The 18,120-nt window shown below is 34.2% G+C and overlaps 1 protein-coding gene across 4 annotated transcripts in view; it reads right to left on the minus strand.

Moving 5' to 3' along the window:
* LOC107039837 (multidrug resistance protein homolog 49) overlaps nt 1-18,120 on the minus strand; it is a 67,280-nt gene that overhangs the window by 39,370 nt on the left and 9,790 nt on the right. For 3 of the 4 annotated variants that reach the window (XM_015259673.1, XM_015259664.1, XM_015259665.1), the window contains exon 5: nt 17,751-18,055. The gene's annotated coding sequence lies outside the window, so the exon portion shown is untranslated. The remainder of the gene's footprint in view (nt 1-17,750; nt 18,056-18,120) is intronic. The other variant, XM_015259666.1, reaches the window with a different exon arrangement.

Genomic DNA, 18,120 nt, shown 5'->3' on the forward strand with positions numbered 1-18,120 from the left:
GTATTGAATTTCCAATGCAATTTGAAATTTTATGGGTTTTTCTCCCTAAATGGCATTCAGTGTCACTATCCTGAAAATTCAAGAATATATTCACCACAATTTTCTGGTTTTCTATTCATTTTCAGGGAAAAATGGAACCGAAATTTACAGTCGTTTTATTTTCCCACGAGATTCTGAATTTTCAATGACAAGATTTTCTGAAATTTCAGTAGAATTGAAACACGATACAAATTTCCCGAATATGGCACCGAAAATTCAGACAATTTAGACAATTCAGAAAATTTTTAACAGTGAATCCAGCCAATACAAACCCATTTTATAAATTTAACAATATATTTCCCAGAGTACACAGAGAAAATTATTTGGTTAATTTCAACAACCACACTGAGAGAAAAATCTGAAGTTCGATTTACAATAAGAAAATAGTTGAGGCATTTTGGTGAACGATACGATATTTTTTGTATCCGGCACATAACATTATAGTAACTTCACAAGCGTAATTTTTCAAAAGTGACCACGACAAATCTATTGTGAGGAGAACTATAAAATAGTTGCAATGACTACATTCCATTGTAGTAATTACTTCTCCGGCCATAGTTACCGTAACCCATGAAAAATTGTTGAGGACTTTTTGACTATAATTCGATGGTGATGGAATATAGTCAGAAGAATTATATTTTTCTCTCAGTGTAGTTGTTGTTATTGAAATTCACCAACTAGCTGTTGAAATTCAACAACTAGTTGGTGAACTTCACCAAATAATTTTCTCCGTATATAATTTTTCATCTGGGGAAGAAATCTGAGCTACACCAGACAAAAAATCGTGAACCGATTGATGTAACCTGAAGCGAATACCGAGAATATACTTTTATCCAATCGTATGACTCCTGACGTAAGAGCTTGCAATATCACGACAGAGGTGTACACTCAACCGCAATCTAAATTTACCATTTTATCCAACAAAATGATATAAATACCGAACACGTGGGCCAATCAGGGAAGCACGATCGGAATTCCGTATTCGGATGTAAAGCGATCGCATCGTGATGTGTTTATTTATCCTGACAATGCATACATCGTAATCATTAAATTATCTACTGAAGAATGTGAGAGTGGCACCCTATCTAAATGAGCGAAGGATCCACACTACTGAATGATTTTATTCGTCTGCCTGTGTGTTTACATATGTCAGACCTGATAACTTGTTTGCGTGTGTAAGGGGGTCCTGACGCGCAGGCTTGGCATGCAAAACCCTCCGCGTCTAGTCGTTCGTGTTGGTTCTTTCTAGTGTGATTCGGATGATAACTAAGTCTGATTCCTAAAAATCTCACTCCATTTTCGTGTCCCGGGAAACTTGCGAGGAACACGTCACCTGGCATTTGGGCCATTAAATTTCAATTTGGGGAAATGCATTATAATTTTATGGATAGTGATGTTCCCTCGGAGGTTTTTTATAAAAAATTCACAGAGAAATGAGCTCAGGTTGAAACGACCCTGATTGTTACCTATTTTCATACATAATTTATGAACAATCACAGTGTTAGGGAGAAATTGAAGTTTCAGAGGCGGTGGATTTAGGTGGAGACGCAAATACACTGTTCAAAAAATTTGACTGATTTTTCCGGAAAGACTTGTGATTTAAGGGGAACAAGTTAATGGAATTTCATGTTTTTCTGAACATTCAAATAAAGTCTCAATTTTTTTGTGGCAAGAAGGCGGGAATTCCACAATTTAGATGAATTTGAAGGTGAAAGTAAATATTTTCTGCCAGATGCTCTTGAATTTTCAGAGAATTCCTTTAAAATTCTGGCAATTCCAGGAATTTTTATGGAATTCCTTGAAAATTCAGAGGAATCTAGAATTCGAGGAGAGATTTTTATGAATTTTTATTACCTTTTTGCGAATAATTAAACTGAAATTTACAGTTCCCACGGATTTTTCCTTGACATTTCGAATTTTTTATGACAAAATTCCTTGAAAGTGAATATTCATTGCCGAATTCACTTGAATTTTTAGAGAATTCCTTTAAAATTCTGGCAATTCCAGGAATTTTTATGGAATTTCTTGAAAATTCAGAGGAATCTAGAATTCGAGGAGAGTTTTCTCTGAAATTTTATTGCATTTTCGCAAATAATTAAACAGAAATTTACAGTTTCCACGGATTTTTTATGAAATTACGAATTTCTTATGAGAAAATTCCTTGAGATTCCTTGACATTCCAGTAGAAAATTTTCAACAGTGTATCAGGAAAATTACTGTACTAACACCGCAATTTCTGCTGTGTGCTACAGGTTTTTCTTCTGATTTACCCTTAAAAAATTCTGTATATCGCTGCAAAATTTCCGGTACTGATACCTCAATTTTTGCGGGTCCCTCATAATGAATCCATTTCATCGTGCTCCACAGTAGTATTTCCTGTATTTGTTCCTCCGTATAGCGGAAAACAATCATAACATTTTTAATTTCCCTGATTATTCCTCCAATCTGAATGTCAATCAGTAGAAATGCAATATTTGACAATTGCGGTGGAGTGGGGGTCAAATTAGTTGGATAATATTTCGATTTCCATTTAGTCGCATGAATATTGCTTTGACTCGCAAGAGCCTCATATATTGCATTCCTATCGTTCGAAATTTATATGGAGGGAATAATCTGACGGAATGCCCCTTGCGGGTCATAAATGTTGAAAATTCACTGAAATTCCAAATTTTTAGCAGCTGAAAGATGATAATTTACCAACTTCTCCGAATTTTTAATGAAAACATGAATATTCAGCGTCAAGTCACGGGAATCCCGGAAAAATAGAGCATGGGAAATTTTTAAGTTTTGGGTTGTGTGGGTTATATTCTCGTCGCAGGATCACCATCAATATTAAATTCCTGTAATATTATGAGAATTTGACCCTTACATTAATGAAGGTTTAAAATATGTTGATCTAATTTTTCAAATAGTATAATGTTAATAATCTGATTTTTTCAAATAATAATGAATTAAATATAGTTTTATGCCAATAAAAAAAGCTGCCATAAGCGTGCAATCATCCATAAAAATTGGCTGTGATTATTAATAACACGACACACTGATAGAATGATTCATTTATTCCAAACGAGATTCGTTAACTATCAACGAATGATAGAGTTGAATATGACCAAATGAATATTCGTTAATAGTTAACGAATGGTTCACTTGAATGGCGAAAGTCAAGTCAAACAAGGCTCCTCAAATATACATTCGTTAACTATTAACGAATGAACATTTGGTGNAACCAAAATCCATTCGTTAACAATAACTAATCCGTTCTATCAGTGCACTGGAATCTAGAAAAATTCTAAAAAAAAATCATTCATTATTCAACAACTACAATATATCATTTTTTTCACCAATGAAACCCCTTAATGATTTTACTAAATAAAACAACAATGAGACAGTTTCTACATTAGGAGAATAGGCAATACTCAGGGTTTTGGTTTTTCACAATGCGAAAGGGGATGTCTACAAAGGATTCTAAAATTAGGGTTGAGAACGGTCATATGAGGGTTGGCTAGCTATTGATTCAAGAACAGCAGTGAGAATTGTCTGGATCTCTCAACTTGAAAATTGCATAGAATGTATTATTAGGCTAAAGGGTGAAGGATTCTGAGAATGTGTTATAATGTATTGATACTCCCCCAGAGACGCCAAACGAACAATTCACCAAGAAGAGCGAAAGAAGATAATTCGTTGAAATTTCGCTGGACCCGCAGTCTCGATGTTTCGTGGGATAAATAAATTGCAGCCCTCATCCTCATAACTCTAATTGTACTCTAATTTGAAACAGTATATTTCGATACGAGTGACACGGAATTTTGACAAGTGTGAAGTCGGCAGCCCTCGGCTTCGCCTCGAGCTGAAAATTCCCGGCTCACATGTGTCGAACAACATTTTTTGACAGTGATGTTACGTTCAGCGAGTGGCCGAACTGCGCCTTTTTCGTTTACAAGTAAATGAAAAGACTTTTCACAATAGTATATTTCGTTACGAGTGCGGAAAAGAGTTTTTTGGCTCGTGGGAGGTTTATAGCACGGGCCGAAGGCGAGTGATACAATCCCACGAGCCAAAAAACACTTTTCGTACGAGTATCGAACGATATTTTTCATCACAATGTGTGGAAAAGAGACGTTTTAAAAAGTTACTTTTCCGCACAGCATAATGAAATAGTATATTTCGTTACGAGTGCGGAAGAAAGTTTTTTGCCTTCGGCTCGTGCTATAAACCTACGACGAGCCAAAAAAAACTTTTCCCATGAGTATTGAACGATATTTTTCATCACAATGTGTGGAAAAAAGACGTTTCAAAAAGTTACTTTTCCGCATAGCGTGATGAAATAGTATATTTCGTTACGAGTTCGGAAAGGAGTTTTTTGCCTTCGGCTCGTGCTATAAACCTACCACGAGCCAAAAAAAACTTTCCCATGAGTATCGAACGATATTTTTCATCACAATGTGTGGAAAAGGGACGTTTTAAGCGTGCCTAAAAAGTTACTTTTTCGCACAGCGTGATGAAATAGTATATTTCGTAACGAGTGCAAAAGTGTTTTTTCACGAGTTACGAACAATATTTTTCATCACAATGTGGCAGAAATTGGACTTTTAGGCACGCGGAGCGTGCCGAAAAGTTCACTTTTCGTCACAGCGTGATGAAAATATATTTTAATGTTTCTCTGCACCTCACAGCGCTGCCCCGCCCGTACAGTTAGAGACGTGTTTTGAAAAATGATGCGATATTCGTAAGAATGTTTAGTAACCATGAGGTAATTAGCTCGTTCATCAAGTACATTGAGCCGAGTCATGCATTTCTAAGAATACCGCGGGAGGATCAATTCACCGGAAAAACAAACATACCAATGGGGTATAAACAGTGAACGAGAACGCAGCAGTTGCTGATAACGAAAAGCAAATAGTAGAAGATATTGCTTTAGTCATCTCTAGGGGGAGTCTGACGGATTTGTTTATTCTCGTTGCATAAATCAGCATTTCTGAGTTTTTTTCAATTTATTTCAATTAAGGATAGTTAAACAATTCCACATTTTTCTGTGTAAGGAGGAGATCCTGGAAAAATCTTCCATCTTGCAAAATGTAATTTAAGTGATGCGAATTATGAACGATTTTTTCCCAAATTCTTCTCGTAAGCAATGTAAAACTGCAGGGAACACTCGAATTAACTTGAGGATATCAAAGGACTTTCACCATTTTTTCCATCTGAGGGTTCTTTAGAACATTTATAGTTAGGTATTCATGAAATCATGGGGGAAGTCATCTCCGTAAATTTATTCTGAAAAAACTATTCATTAGATGTGAATAAAACCGGAAATGAAAATCAAATTTAAGTTTGAATAAAAGCTTTATTCAAACACCACATTCACTCAATTGAAATGAAATATTCGTCTGAGGGTACACTGTTAGAAAAAAAATGAAATTTCATGAACAGTTGAAGGCGATTTAGGGGAAAAAATCATGAAATTTCAGGTTTCACTGAAAGTTCAGTAAAATTCCAGAATATTGAGCAGCATGAAGACGAGAATTCCTTAATTTATTTGGATTTCCAATCCAATATGAATATCCAGTCCCAAACTTGTGGAGAGAATTTTCACACTTAAAATACTAGGACCGAATGATCATAACTCGGGACTGAGATGGCTTTGCTCGCGTACTTTAGCGTAAACATCCTCTCAGCAATCGATCCATTGGCGACGCAGATCTCGATGTAGTTTAAACGAATGAACCTGAGTTTGAGGTTCCCATAAGGAACGGGACCGTGGACAGTTCGCCATGGGCCGTGGGCGAGTGCACTCAACCGATTGAAACACAATTATACCATTGATCACTAAATTGTTTGCTTGACATCACATCTTTGTACTTACCAGAAGAATCTACAATATACGCACGAATGTCCATTATTTAAATTGTTAAATGGGGAGTCTTTTGAATGAGTCTTTACCGTATCAAAAAATATTTACTACAAATTACATTGAATTTTCAGTGAAATTTGAAATTTCATGATTTTTTCCCCCTAAATCGCATTCACTCTTACTCTCCTGAAAATTCAAGAATAAATTTACGCGAATTTTCTGGTTTTCTATTCATTTTCGGGGGAAATGGAGCTGAAATTTACAGTTCTCTTTGAATTTCCACGAAATTATGAATTTTCAATTACAAAATTCCTTGAATTCGTAGTGGCCATTAAATTGGATAAAAATTTTCAAAAAGTGTACCGGAAATTTCAGACAAAAATTATTACCAGTGTATAATGTAGCCCCTATAGAACCCTAGATTTCACCTGAATGTCCTTCACATTAATAAAAAAAAAATCTACCATAAATGTAGACAAAAAATTCAAAGTCCCGAACAGTTTCCATGAATATTAGTCCGATTGGCGCTGTTCCACCATATGGTGCAGCGATGGAATGAGAATGTTGGCGAATAGGAAGTGGTAAACAATGCATAATTATCACGGAACTATCGGCTTCAACTGTATCGTGCTCATTTTCCATTTTTCATGGATGAACAACCGAAAACATAACTGTAAACACTGAACACGAGCTTTTATTCCATTCCACTTCATGCTAAATTCTCTTCTGCTGTACATCGTTGATTTCTATCAGGTAATATATAAGTTGATACAATGTGTATCGAGTTGAGTGCACCACCTCCACACCTTTCCGGTCTCATGTACAAAAACTAAGTTATAATTAATGAATGAATAGGGCGGCTTGAGGTAGTAAGCTGTATTTTGGAACCCGGCCGAGACAACTCTGACGCTTTATAATTTGAAGCAAGTGTTCATTGCCTTTGTGGAATAACTAAGAGTTAATTACTTTATATATTGTAGCTTTTCATTCCACTTTGCGTACCCAAGCTCATTTTTTTTCCTCCCTTCAAAGTAATTCGAGGACTCTCATTGAAGAGCTGGGGTGTTCTTCAATTTAATAGAATTAACTCCTATTATGGCGTAGGAATGTGCCAAAATGAATTATATGGAGACAAAGTATTCTTTTTTAAAGAAAATGTGTAATTTCATGGACAGTTCATTAGGCATTTTCAGGAAAGTTACATTAATATCGATTTGAGGGAGAAATAAGTCGGGAATTGCTTTCGTCACAACGTAGTCAATTAATTTTGCCAATAAATTAACAATGTACTTCCGGAGAGAATTACTATGACGAGGTATTTTAAATTGAATTCAATGATTTATGGACTTCAATATTGTCCTAGTGGTAAAATTTTTTACCTTTCCCTGAATATTGATTTCAAAATAATTTTTTTCGATAACAGATCGAACTCGGTCAAAATGGCATTGGAAAGAATATTTTAAATCACAATTGGATTTATTTGAACAATTATTTTTTCAGTTACTTCAGTTATGAAACATGATCTAAAAATAGCATATTTAAACTCTTGAAGCCAAAATTAGTTATCCTGTCACAAAAAATTGGGAATTTTGGAATTGACGAATATAATGGATGAAATTTTAGATTACACTCAAAATTTAATAGAATTCCAAATTTTTGAGCTGCAAGAAGTGGAGAATTCCCCAAATTACTCAAATTTACAATTAAAACCTGAGTATTCAATTACATGAAAATTCAAGAATATATTCATCGAATTCGTTACATAAAATTTTGAATGTTCAATGACGAAATTCCTCGAAATTTCAACCAATAATTTGTAATCATCAAAAAATATCGTGAGACTTTATGTCTCCAGACAGACCGCCGAGTCCCCTAAAATTACTTATCTTCACGAAGAAAAAAGTTGGAGAAAAATTACCAAACAAGTCAATAATCGTGGAGCAACCTCGATTCCCATTACTTTTTCACCTTAAATAGGAGAAAAAGTGCGAGATTAGTAGTAAATTTTTTCGTCTCTTGGCCCGGAAAATTGACTAAAAATGACTAAAAAATTGACTAAACATGAATACGAATAAATTATAACATACGAATAAATTATAATATATAAATGCGCATAAATTATAAAACTAAGTGGGTAAATTTATTAAACGTGAACGTGAATAACTGCTCCAATTTGTCGTATAATGATTCTGTAACGGAGAATGATGGTTACCGAACCCGTTTGGTAAAAATCACTTCCGTCCATCCCCATGACCTTCAGACGAGTACAAAACAAACACTCCTCTGTCGATATTGGATATTTTACTGAACAGGAGGATAATTTTTGCATCCATATGTAAATTTTTTTACCGAGAAAATCATAAGATATTCACTAAAAACCAGTATTTTTTCACTGAATTACATTTCGCTCCACGATTACCATTCATATAGTAAAATTTGTCACGATTTTCGAGGTAATTTTTATCCAATCTTTCTCTCCGTGTTGAATTTCAAGAGACCCTGTATGCCGCCTGATCATAAAAATAATATCGATCACTGACTGTAAATTTTATCATCCCCATGCTCCCACGAAAAAACCAGCGTGCAAAATAATTTCCGTAAGAATATGAAAAATCGTTGTAAAAAACCTCACGTTATGACCACAACAGGTGTATCCTGTAGTCGAATAACGCGCACGTGTGTCCAAAACTTGAACAGCCCAATTCTTCACAGTTTTTATTAATCTCTTCCTCAAGTAAAACTTCAACAAAGCTGAGACTTTTTATAATTCTTTATAGAACGCGATACCTTAGTCACACCCGGCCACCCGGTAGTCCCTTGCAGCGTTGTAAGTGAAATTTCTACCAGTGCATATTTAAATCCCTCAAACATGATCACTCTTGCGATCAAAACCCAGTCTAGACCGGGGGATTTTTCCTACTCCACCAAAAATCGTCACGGAATTTCACGTTTTTCCCGTCATCCTTTAGTGCCCGTAGCTCTCTTAATTATTTTTCTGTCTCTAGTGGCGCGTCGCTTTTTACGTTTCATGAACTGCTATTCATCCAACGGGGTATTCCACACTCTCGTTTTTTATTCTGCTCTTTTTTGCCCTCTTTCGCGTAAACGAATGAGCGATTACAAACGAGATTTCATGGGCTTAATAGAAATATTTATATCAAGGACATCCAAGAGGGACAACCCGGGGTGTGAAATTCATTTTTCGAGCTTTTTTGTGGCGATTTCCACTTGAACTGGGATTTATGAAGTTTGGTAATGGATACTAACCCTAAACTGACAGAAAAAAAAATTTTATGAAAAGAATTTTATTTGAACCAACTATCATTTGGTTGTTAAGGGGAGACTATTATGAGTTTTAAAATTCGTGGGTTATTGGAGTGAGACTTTTCATACGTTGAAGATCGATTATATAGATCTCAAAACGAATAATTAGGGCAAAAAAACGTTTTTTCATTGTTCATTTGCCCGAAAACGCTTAAAATGCCAAAACAGTCCAGGGCCTCCAATTTTTGAGCTACGAAGAATTTTTTTTTTCAAAATTTTCGGAAAAATATGTGGAATAACAATTACGAACTAGTTTGCAAAATTCATGTCATTTTTTTTTTATTATTCATGTTCCACTGAAAATTCTATCTCGCTGTGAATTTTTCTTCTCCCTCCCACTGAAAACTCATGAATTTCCGTGCATTCCACTTAAAACTCGAAATTTCATAACCATTTTTTCATTACGCTGTGACGAAAAGTGAACTTTTCGGCACGCTCCGTGTGCCTAAAAGTCCAATTTCCGCCACATTGTGATGAAAAATATTGTTCGTAACTCGTGAAAAAATGTTTTTTAGCTCGTGGGATTATATCACTCGCCTTCGGCTCGTGATATAAACCTCCCACTCGCCAAAAAACACTTTTTCATCACGCTGTGACGAAAAGTGAAGTTTTCAGCACGCTCCGTGTGCCTAAAAGTCCAATTTCCGCCACATTGTGATGAAAAATATTGTTCGTAACTCGTGAAAAAATGTTTTTTAGCTCGTGGGATTATATCACTCGCCTTCGGCTCGTAATATAAACCTCCCACTCGCCAAAAAACACTTTTTTGCACTCGTTACGAAATATGCTATTTTGCACTCGTTACGGAATATACTATTTCCTTAAATCCGATTCAATGTCACACTCATGAGTTTTACCATAACATCTTCCACGAAATTTCAAAAAATTTCTAACAGAAATTCAACAACTTTCTCTCTCGATTTCAAATTGCAGTGCTGAAAACATTGAATCATAAACATTTTTTTTCTTTGGATAATGAGTTTATTCATGATTATCATTCATAATGAATGATGAGTATTTCACGTATGAAATGCTACAACGCCAGTTATCCGTATGATTGGTATTGATAAACGTGTCTACCGCAAAATTGACAATACCGAATAGGTCGCAGGATTAATCCACTTGGAAGCGTTAAATCGTTCGCGCATCCCAAATCCCATGAATGGTCATTAGGGTCACACGGGGACACAGAACACAAGCCCTTAGAAATGTCAGAACGGATCAGTGTGTATCACGCGGTGAATCATTGAATACATTGTAAAGCTGTTTGAAAGCATTCTAGATGTCACTTGTGCTGTCCAATGCATGTGATTTACCAACAATTAAGGTATGTGACCTCGTTTGCGTTAACATTACACGAATTTAGGAGTTACAGGGGTTAAAACACGTTAACGGTCAGGCTAATACGGCATTTATAATTAATTCTGATGCTGAGCGGAAGAATGATTCTGACAATATTTGCATAATCTGTTTCCATCCTGAATTATGAGGGACAAAAAACTGGGGAGTTCTTTTTTGATTTTATTTCTTTGGTGGGAATGCTGAATTATTCGTTGTAGATATGCGTGGAGAGAATATACAATGAAAAATCACTATGTGAACATAGTAATCCAGGACCACATCGGAAAATCTGCAAAATCTTATCTATTTTAACTGAATTTTAGCGATGGGAAATTTCGTTTTTACTATTTAATACAGGAATTTTTAATAAAAGGAACAGTATAAAATGCGCGCACGAAAAAATGGTATTTAAAAGGTATTTTTAGTATTGAATCAACGAAAATTACTCTAGTCGTCTGAATTTTTACTATGCGACATCGGAAGTTTTATTACGTTTTAAAATTTTGATTTATACTCGCGTGTCCAACTTTTATCGAAAGTTAATTAACTTTTTTTCTCTGAGCGGTGTTTGAAAAAAAACCTATCCCTTATTCTCCTGCTCCATGAATATTCGTGTAGAAAGAGGAGAAGGGGAAATTTTTTCTATCACGAAAGTACAAAATCATGTTTATGCTCGTAAATTTTACTACACTGTGAGAATTTTTTTGAAAATTAAGCAATACTTGCACTTGAATTCTCAATGTTGTGAATTTGAATCCAATTTAAGATCAAATTGTTCCGGAAATCTGATTCAGGTTGAACATTTCGGATAGTTAGGTTTTTCCATGGTAGTCTATCACTAATATTTCAATGACATCTAGAATTTTCAAATTCCTTGCGGAAATCGAACATAACACTTGCACTGAATTTTCAGTGATTTGAAAATTCAGGGAAATTATTGCTTGAATTTTCAAATTATTTAATAATTTTCATTATCATGTAGATCTTAAAAATCCATTGATTACTCCAGAATTCAACTGATTTTTCAAAAACAAAATACATAAACATTTCGTGTGAATGAGTGATTGCTAAAAATTTCAAGATTTTTACTTGAAATTTCAGGAGAGATTTTCTAACAGTGCAGTGACAAATGAAATTTTACCATCTGAGCCATCACTTTCTACCATACCGACTCGCAGTTTGTGCTGTGTTCCACAGTAATGTTTCTTATGGACTCCATCATATTCTAATTCCGTCACCATTATTTTTTCATCCGCCGCCTCGTAATTTTTTATTTGTCCTCAAAATTACTATGTTAAACAGTAAATTTTAATGTCTGGCAAATATGGTCCGGCGCCTAATTTCTCATATTAAAGCTTACTACACAGAGAGAAATGTTCTGTAAAAAATACGGAACTCACAATTCACTCAGCGATTACGGAATCGACTCAGAAAATTTAACTGACGGTATCGAAATTTTTCACAGGAGATTCAGATAAAAATTACGGAACGCTCTGGTAAAATTCAGTGACAGTTCCGTAAAATTTCCTACAACCACATTTCGCTCCGGAATTACAGACTAGCTATGTAATTTTTATTGAATATTTCTCTCCGTGTACGTTAATAGAATAGTAAAAAATAGTTTTATATTCTTTCCGTGCACAGAGGATCGTTATCATGTGGGACAGTCGGAATATTCCTAAAACTTTTGTTTCGACTGGCAATGAGGCATAATGAGATTAGCGAGCAAGCAGACGAGTGTTCATTGACGAGGGCCATTAGGAGAATTCCTACAATGTCATGAGTTTGAAGTGTTGTCTGAGCAATATTTGCAGATCGCTGGAGCTAATTGTGGATCGAGATGGAAAAATGGGAGATAAAATCACATCGTTTATCTATTCATCTATTTATGAGTGAATGGGTTGACTGATAAATTTTCGATGAATGATCAGATGCATCATGTTTTACATTTTATTGACATTTGATTATTAACTGTGGATCGATAGGAAACATTTTGCAAATCTGGAAAGTATGAGAAGTGCACTTCTTGAGGATTAATGGAGACTGTTAAAACTTTTCGTCTGAATTTTCTGTGTCAAAGCCCGGAAATTTTTATCACGTTTAATTTCCACTGGACTTTCGGGAAAGCTTCTCATTGAAGAATTACATATTCCATTGATTTTATATTCAAATGAGCTAAACCAATAAAATACTTGATTTTTCGGTTCAATTATTCCGTGAGAATTCGGAAAAGTCAGAGAAATTGAGGGGAACATTGAAAATTTATATCATTTTATTTCTGAATAGTCATGTTGCATTGACAATTTGAAAGAAATATTAGATAAAATTTGTGGAAGACTGAATTGTGTTTAAAATGAGATGATTGTATTTCACAAATCTTTTCTCTTTGGAATAGTTGGGCTTTTCTTCAATCAAAAATTATCGATAAATTGTAGAAGACAGTTCTTTTCCATTCAAATCCTATTGATTATGGAGTTTGAAGATGATAATGAGGTTTGAAAATTTATTATTTTTCAAACCCCCCCTCGCCGGGGGGCGTAGCCCCCCTGAACCCCTCTTGCGCCCCCCCTCCCTAAATGTTGTCACATTTTTTACTTTAGCCTCGACATAAAATAGTATAGGATATTCAGACATTAAGTGGCAGCCTATCGCCCTTATATCACAATGTACAATTTTTTTCTGCAGCGAAATTTCAATTTGGAATGTTTTATTCAAGGTCCCTCACAAAGGCTCCTCATAAATATCTCATGTACCCGCACGCCACAGATTGTTCCTAATGAATTCAATAGAATCATGACGCCCCTATTATAAACGAAATCGATAGTGATTGTATTGTACCACTGACAGTACTTGATTAAACTCTGTGCCATGCATTTGCACATGTCACGCTTGCAATTGATCGATCTCATTGACTCTGACACATCGTGATCTTGTCTTAAAATATACCGATGTAAATTGTTCACATTGAAAAGGCTATTTCAATCGTCCATTGAATGGATAAACTCGAATTCTCTGGATAAGACACATCTACATCACGAAAATCTCCTGAAACGACTTTTCTTGCTTAGACATCCGGGGGATATTTTTCACCAGTTTTCGCATGAATTTATCAATCCACCTCTTCTGGGCGTCTACCGGATCGAGATTAATCGTGCTAGTCGAAGTTGGTACGGTGTTACAAGTACATTTTCGGCACCCTGCACGTAATTAATGGAGCCCACAACTTCCGCCTGTTCTCTTACCCCACTACTTTGGTACACACAGATTCTTCGGTAATATTAATGTTGGAAAAAACCGCAAATTGAAAATTCTTCATCGTTGGGGAAAGTTACGGAGAGAATTTCGGATGGATGTATTCAAATATTGATACTGGGAAAATTAACAGGGTGAAAATTAGTTGAGTCTGTGAGAGAATGATAATACAGAATTCACTCAGTTTTTTCTAAATTTTTCCCATTTATATTTCAAAAAATGCAAATGGCACAATCTGGCGCTTTAGCTGGGAAATTCTAGTGACTTTGTGCTGGGATTTTATGAGAAATACATTGGAGTTCTGAACATTCTATCTATTCTTTGACAATTTCTAGTAAATTTGCTATTTAGCTCATTCTCTTTGCATATTGTTTATAAAAATTCGTGGGCATAACGTTTTCCAGATTTTTCACTCGAATTTTTTTGTTTTTTATCATAAAATCTACAGAAAAATTTGGAAAATGCAAACCCCAGAAGAAATTTCATTATTTTCAATAGTAATTGGCAAAAATAATTACAGAAAATTTTTTATATTTTTTCTACAACAGATTGTTTTTCGTAGTATTCTACGAAAAAAAAAATTTGTTCTATACTATAATATGGCCATTTTAATACAGTAATATGATAGTATAAAATAGCATTTTTCTTCCCATAATACAATTCTGCAGAAAAATCGTTAGAACGATTTCTTTAATGAGAAATACGACAGGCTTTCCACTGAATTTTTCCATACATAATATTATGAAATACGGCCTTAATAAAAATTATAAATGTGAAACGAGACATTAACAAGCCAATGATGCAATATTCCTATTGAAGAACTTATGTAATGATTTTATTTCATAGAAAAAATCATAAAATAGAAAAGCACAACAAAAAAATATTATAAATTTTATAAAACACTTGTTTCATATTCTCCATGCAATTGCCATTTTTCACAATAAAAGAGAAATCATTCCGCTCCCTAAATACACAAGCCAAATAATCATGAAGGAATAAATCGAGAATTGAAATCGAAACAGCTGCCGAAAGCAGAATTAATTCTAGAACTAAATGATTTGAAAAATGGATTTCATTCATATGATACTCGAACATCCGATGCAATTAATTTCCTCTAACCCATTCGATTGGAATGGCCCTAGGCAGCCTGACACATGAGTCAGCAAAATATGTGCGTCAGATATGCATGAGTTTTATATGCAACTGTCACAAGTATTCAATTGACCAGGTAACTGACAGACTGTTAATAAAGTCGCGTCCAACTTCTTGGAATGAAACTCAAGGCGGATTAGTGACACATGTAATTCCATCATTGTTTGGGGATATTACACAGGGGGGAAAAGTGGTAAAATAATTACGAAAAGGGAAAATGCGAAAGGACAGTAAATTTCATACGCTTGCGCTACAAAATTTACTGACAAATAGTTTCTATTGAAACGGTAAACATTATCTCGAATTTTTTGTATTTTGTGGATTAATTTTGTGAACTACAAGAGAACAAAATTCATTTTTGAACTGCATAAATAACAATTACATAATAGTAATGGGATAACATTTTTCATCGCTGATTTTAATTCTTTGCTATTTTTTTTATGTATTCTTTGAAAATGTGAGGATAGGAATTGAATTTATGGGTATTGGTTAATTATTCGAAAAAATATATCAATTTCTTCCTCTTTTCACTTTCTCCCATCAGAATTAGGCAATAGAAAGAAAATACATTGGTTTTTCTTCATTATTTAAAAAAAAAAAATGTTTTGAAATTTTCAAGATTGAAAAATCGATTTTTAAAATTTATTTCTGATTTTCCTTCCCTGCATGTTACGTATTTCCTGTTACTATAAACGGAATACGATCACAGAAATTAAAAATGTTAATCTCCCTTCATTTTTTAAGAAGGAGAAAACCATTTGAAAAATTTCGAAAACGTAGAAAAATAGATTCTTTCATTTTATTGATATTGATTGATGATGATCGATTTCTCTTTGCAATTTCCTTCTTCGGTTCTATTAAAATGATATCAAAGGGATGTAACATGTTGATATTCGTTCACATTTTCAGATCATTGGTACTAATTAATTTAAAGAAAAAAAAAGAAATGAAAAATTTAGGTGTGATTATCGAAAATTGTTTGTCGATCTGGATTCCCACGTGATTTATAGGGAATTCCTCTTCATTCGATGTTGTAACTTATGAATTGAGGAACAAAAATATATATAATAATAAGAATGAATAAAATTGAATTAATCTAATTGTGAAGACGGAAATGGAAAGAAAATGAAATAAAATAACATAGTATTAATTAATCTATCGCTAGTTTGTAATGAAAACTTGATAATTATTTTTTACGCTTTGGAAAGAGAGAAAAAACCCCTGCGGGAAATTGCGCTGCACGAAGAGATGTGGTTTTCACTCCCGCGACTCATTTTTTACCTGACAAAACGCAAAAAAAATCCTTCACTCAGTATTTTTTATTATTAAATTACATTTTGCTCGACAAATTTGGACCGTAAAATTAGCTGTCATCCTCTGAACAATTTTTCGTCAACTCCACTCGTTGCACATGACAATATCGTTGAAAATAAATTCCCCCAACTCCAGTGGTTCCATTCAATCTTTTTATTGTATCAGCAATCATTGAAATTCATGAACCTTGTAATATATACTGTAGTGTGAACCAGGCAACCCGACGAGTTTATGTACACAGTCGCGCGGGCGAGAAGCATCTGTCTGCGATTTATATATAGATATGTGTACATGTACACTATACATATGTATAGGTGAAACATGACACAAGCTACGTGGGGGCAACGGAAATTTCCACTCCCGCGTGGCCACACTTTAGTGATTTCACATCAATACCACTGGCTTAACGAATGGCCCAAATATCCGGCGACATTTTCTTTGTTTATTATTACGAGCATTCTTATCATTAAATAGCACAATTCAACTGTATCATTAAATCCCCTTTAATTCCATTCTAAATGAATGGAAAATCAATAACCTTGAATTAAACTACAGCATGTGAGGGAAAAACAGGGACAATGGTCGCATTCTTCATGCTGTACGATCTTTACATTTTATGGTGACAGAAATCTATGAAATCGCTCCATCCATGTGACTTTCAAAAGCGCAATACACTGTTAAAAATTTTCGTCTGTCTTTAATTTTCATTGAAATTTCAGAAAACATTTTCATTGGAAAATCAAATATTCCATTAATTTTCGGTTCAAATGATCTGAAAATCAATCAAATTCTGATTTTTCAGTTAAATTATTCCGTGAAAATTCAGAAAAATCAGGAAAATTCAGGGGACACAGAGAAAATTATTTGATGGATTCCACCAATTAGTTGTTCAAAACATGAATTACTAACTAGTTATTGAATTTTCATAACTAGTAGGTGACATTTAACAACTAATTAATTACTTGACTACGAAACTAGATGGTGAGAGCATGTATACATTTGGAAACAATCCCACAATTATCTATTTCAATTTACAATTATTCTTTGTTAAATTTGATCCATCAAATAAATCGACGAACGTTCATTAAAAATTTAACAAATGATTGTCGCATGAAATTCCAAATTCATATCATTTTCTATCTGAATACTCGTTCCATTGGAAATTCAATGAACTTTTGAAATTTCCATCTCACTCCCACTGAAAGCTCATGATTTTCTTTGAATTCTACCTAAAATATGAAATTTCATACCCATTTTTTCCCTAAATCTGATTCAATATCACTCTGGAGAATTACCATCATATTTTCCCTGAAATTTCAAAAAATTTCCAACAGTGTACATTTGTTACGACAAAGTAGTGATTAATTGACAATTGAACTTGTTTATCCCAGTGGAATGAAATGACGAAGAGATCTCATGGACTTCTGGGTACTTATACTAAGAAAAATGTATCAGAATAACCGATTAAATGATTACTCACCATTATGATGAAACACTGCCACGACGGCACACAAATTCGAGTGAAAATAATAGAAATAGTTTTGTTGTGTGGCTGAATCACCATCCAATCGTATCCAATACTTTAAATAATCCAATAACTATTTATCATCCACTGAATAATTGACTATGCACCTTTTATCTCTCACTAATCGCTGCTCACAAATACGTAGAAAATATATTTACAGTAATATATCACGATAATTCCTTTGGTTTTCCATTAACCTTATAAATCGATTTTTATATTCAATTCTCCAATAATCCAGTCTCATGTACCTAAAAAAGAACCTGTAAGGGATTTTGATGATTGTATAAAAGTTTTTTTCACTTCAATGCATCGGGATTTTAACGCT

Source organism: Diachasma alloeum, unplaced genomic scaffold (assembly GCF_001412515.2).
Source record: "Diachasma alloeum isolate Michigan unplaced genomic scaffold, Dall2.0 Dall_scaffold_00308, whole genome shotgun sequence".
NCBI lineage: Eukaryota > Metazoa > Arthropoda > Insecta > Hymenoptera > Braconidae > Diachasma > Diachasma alloeum.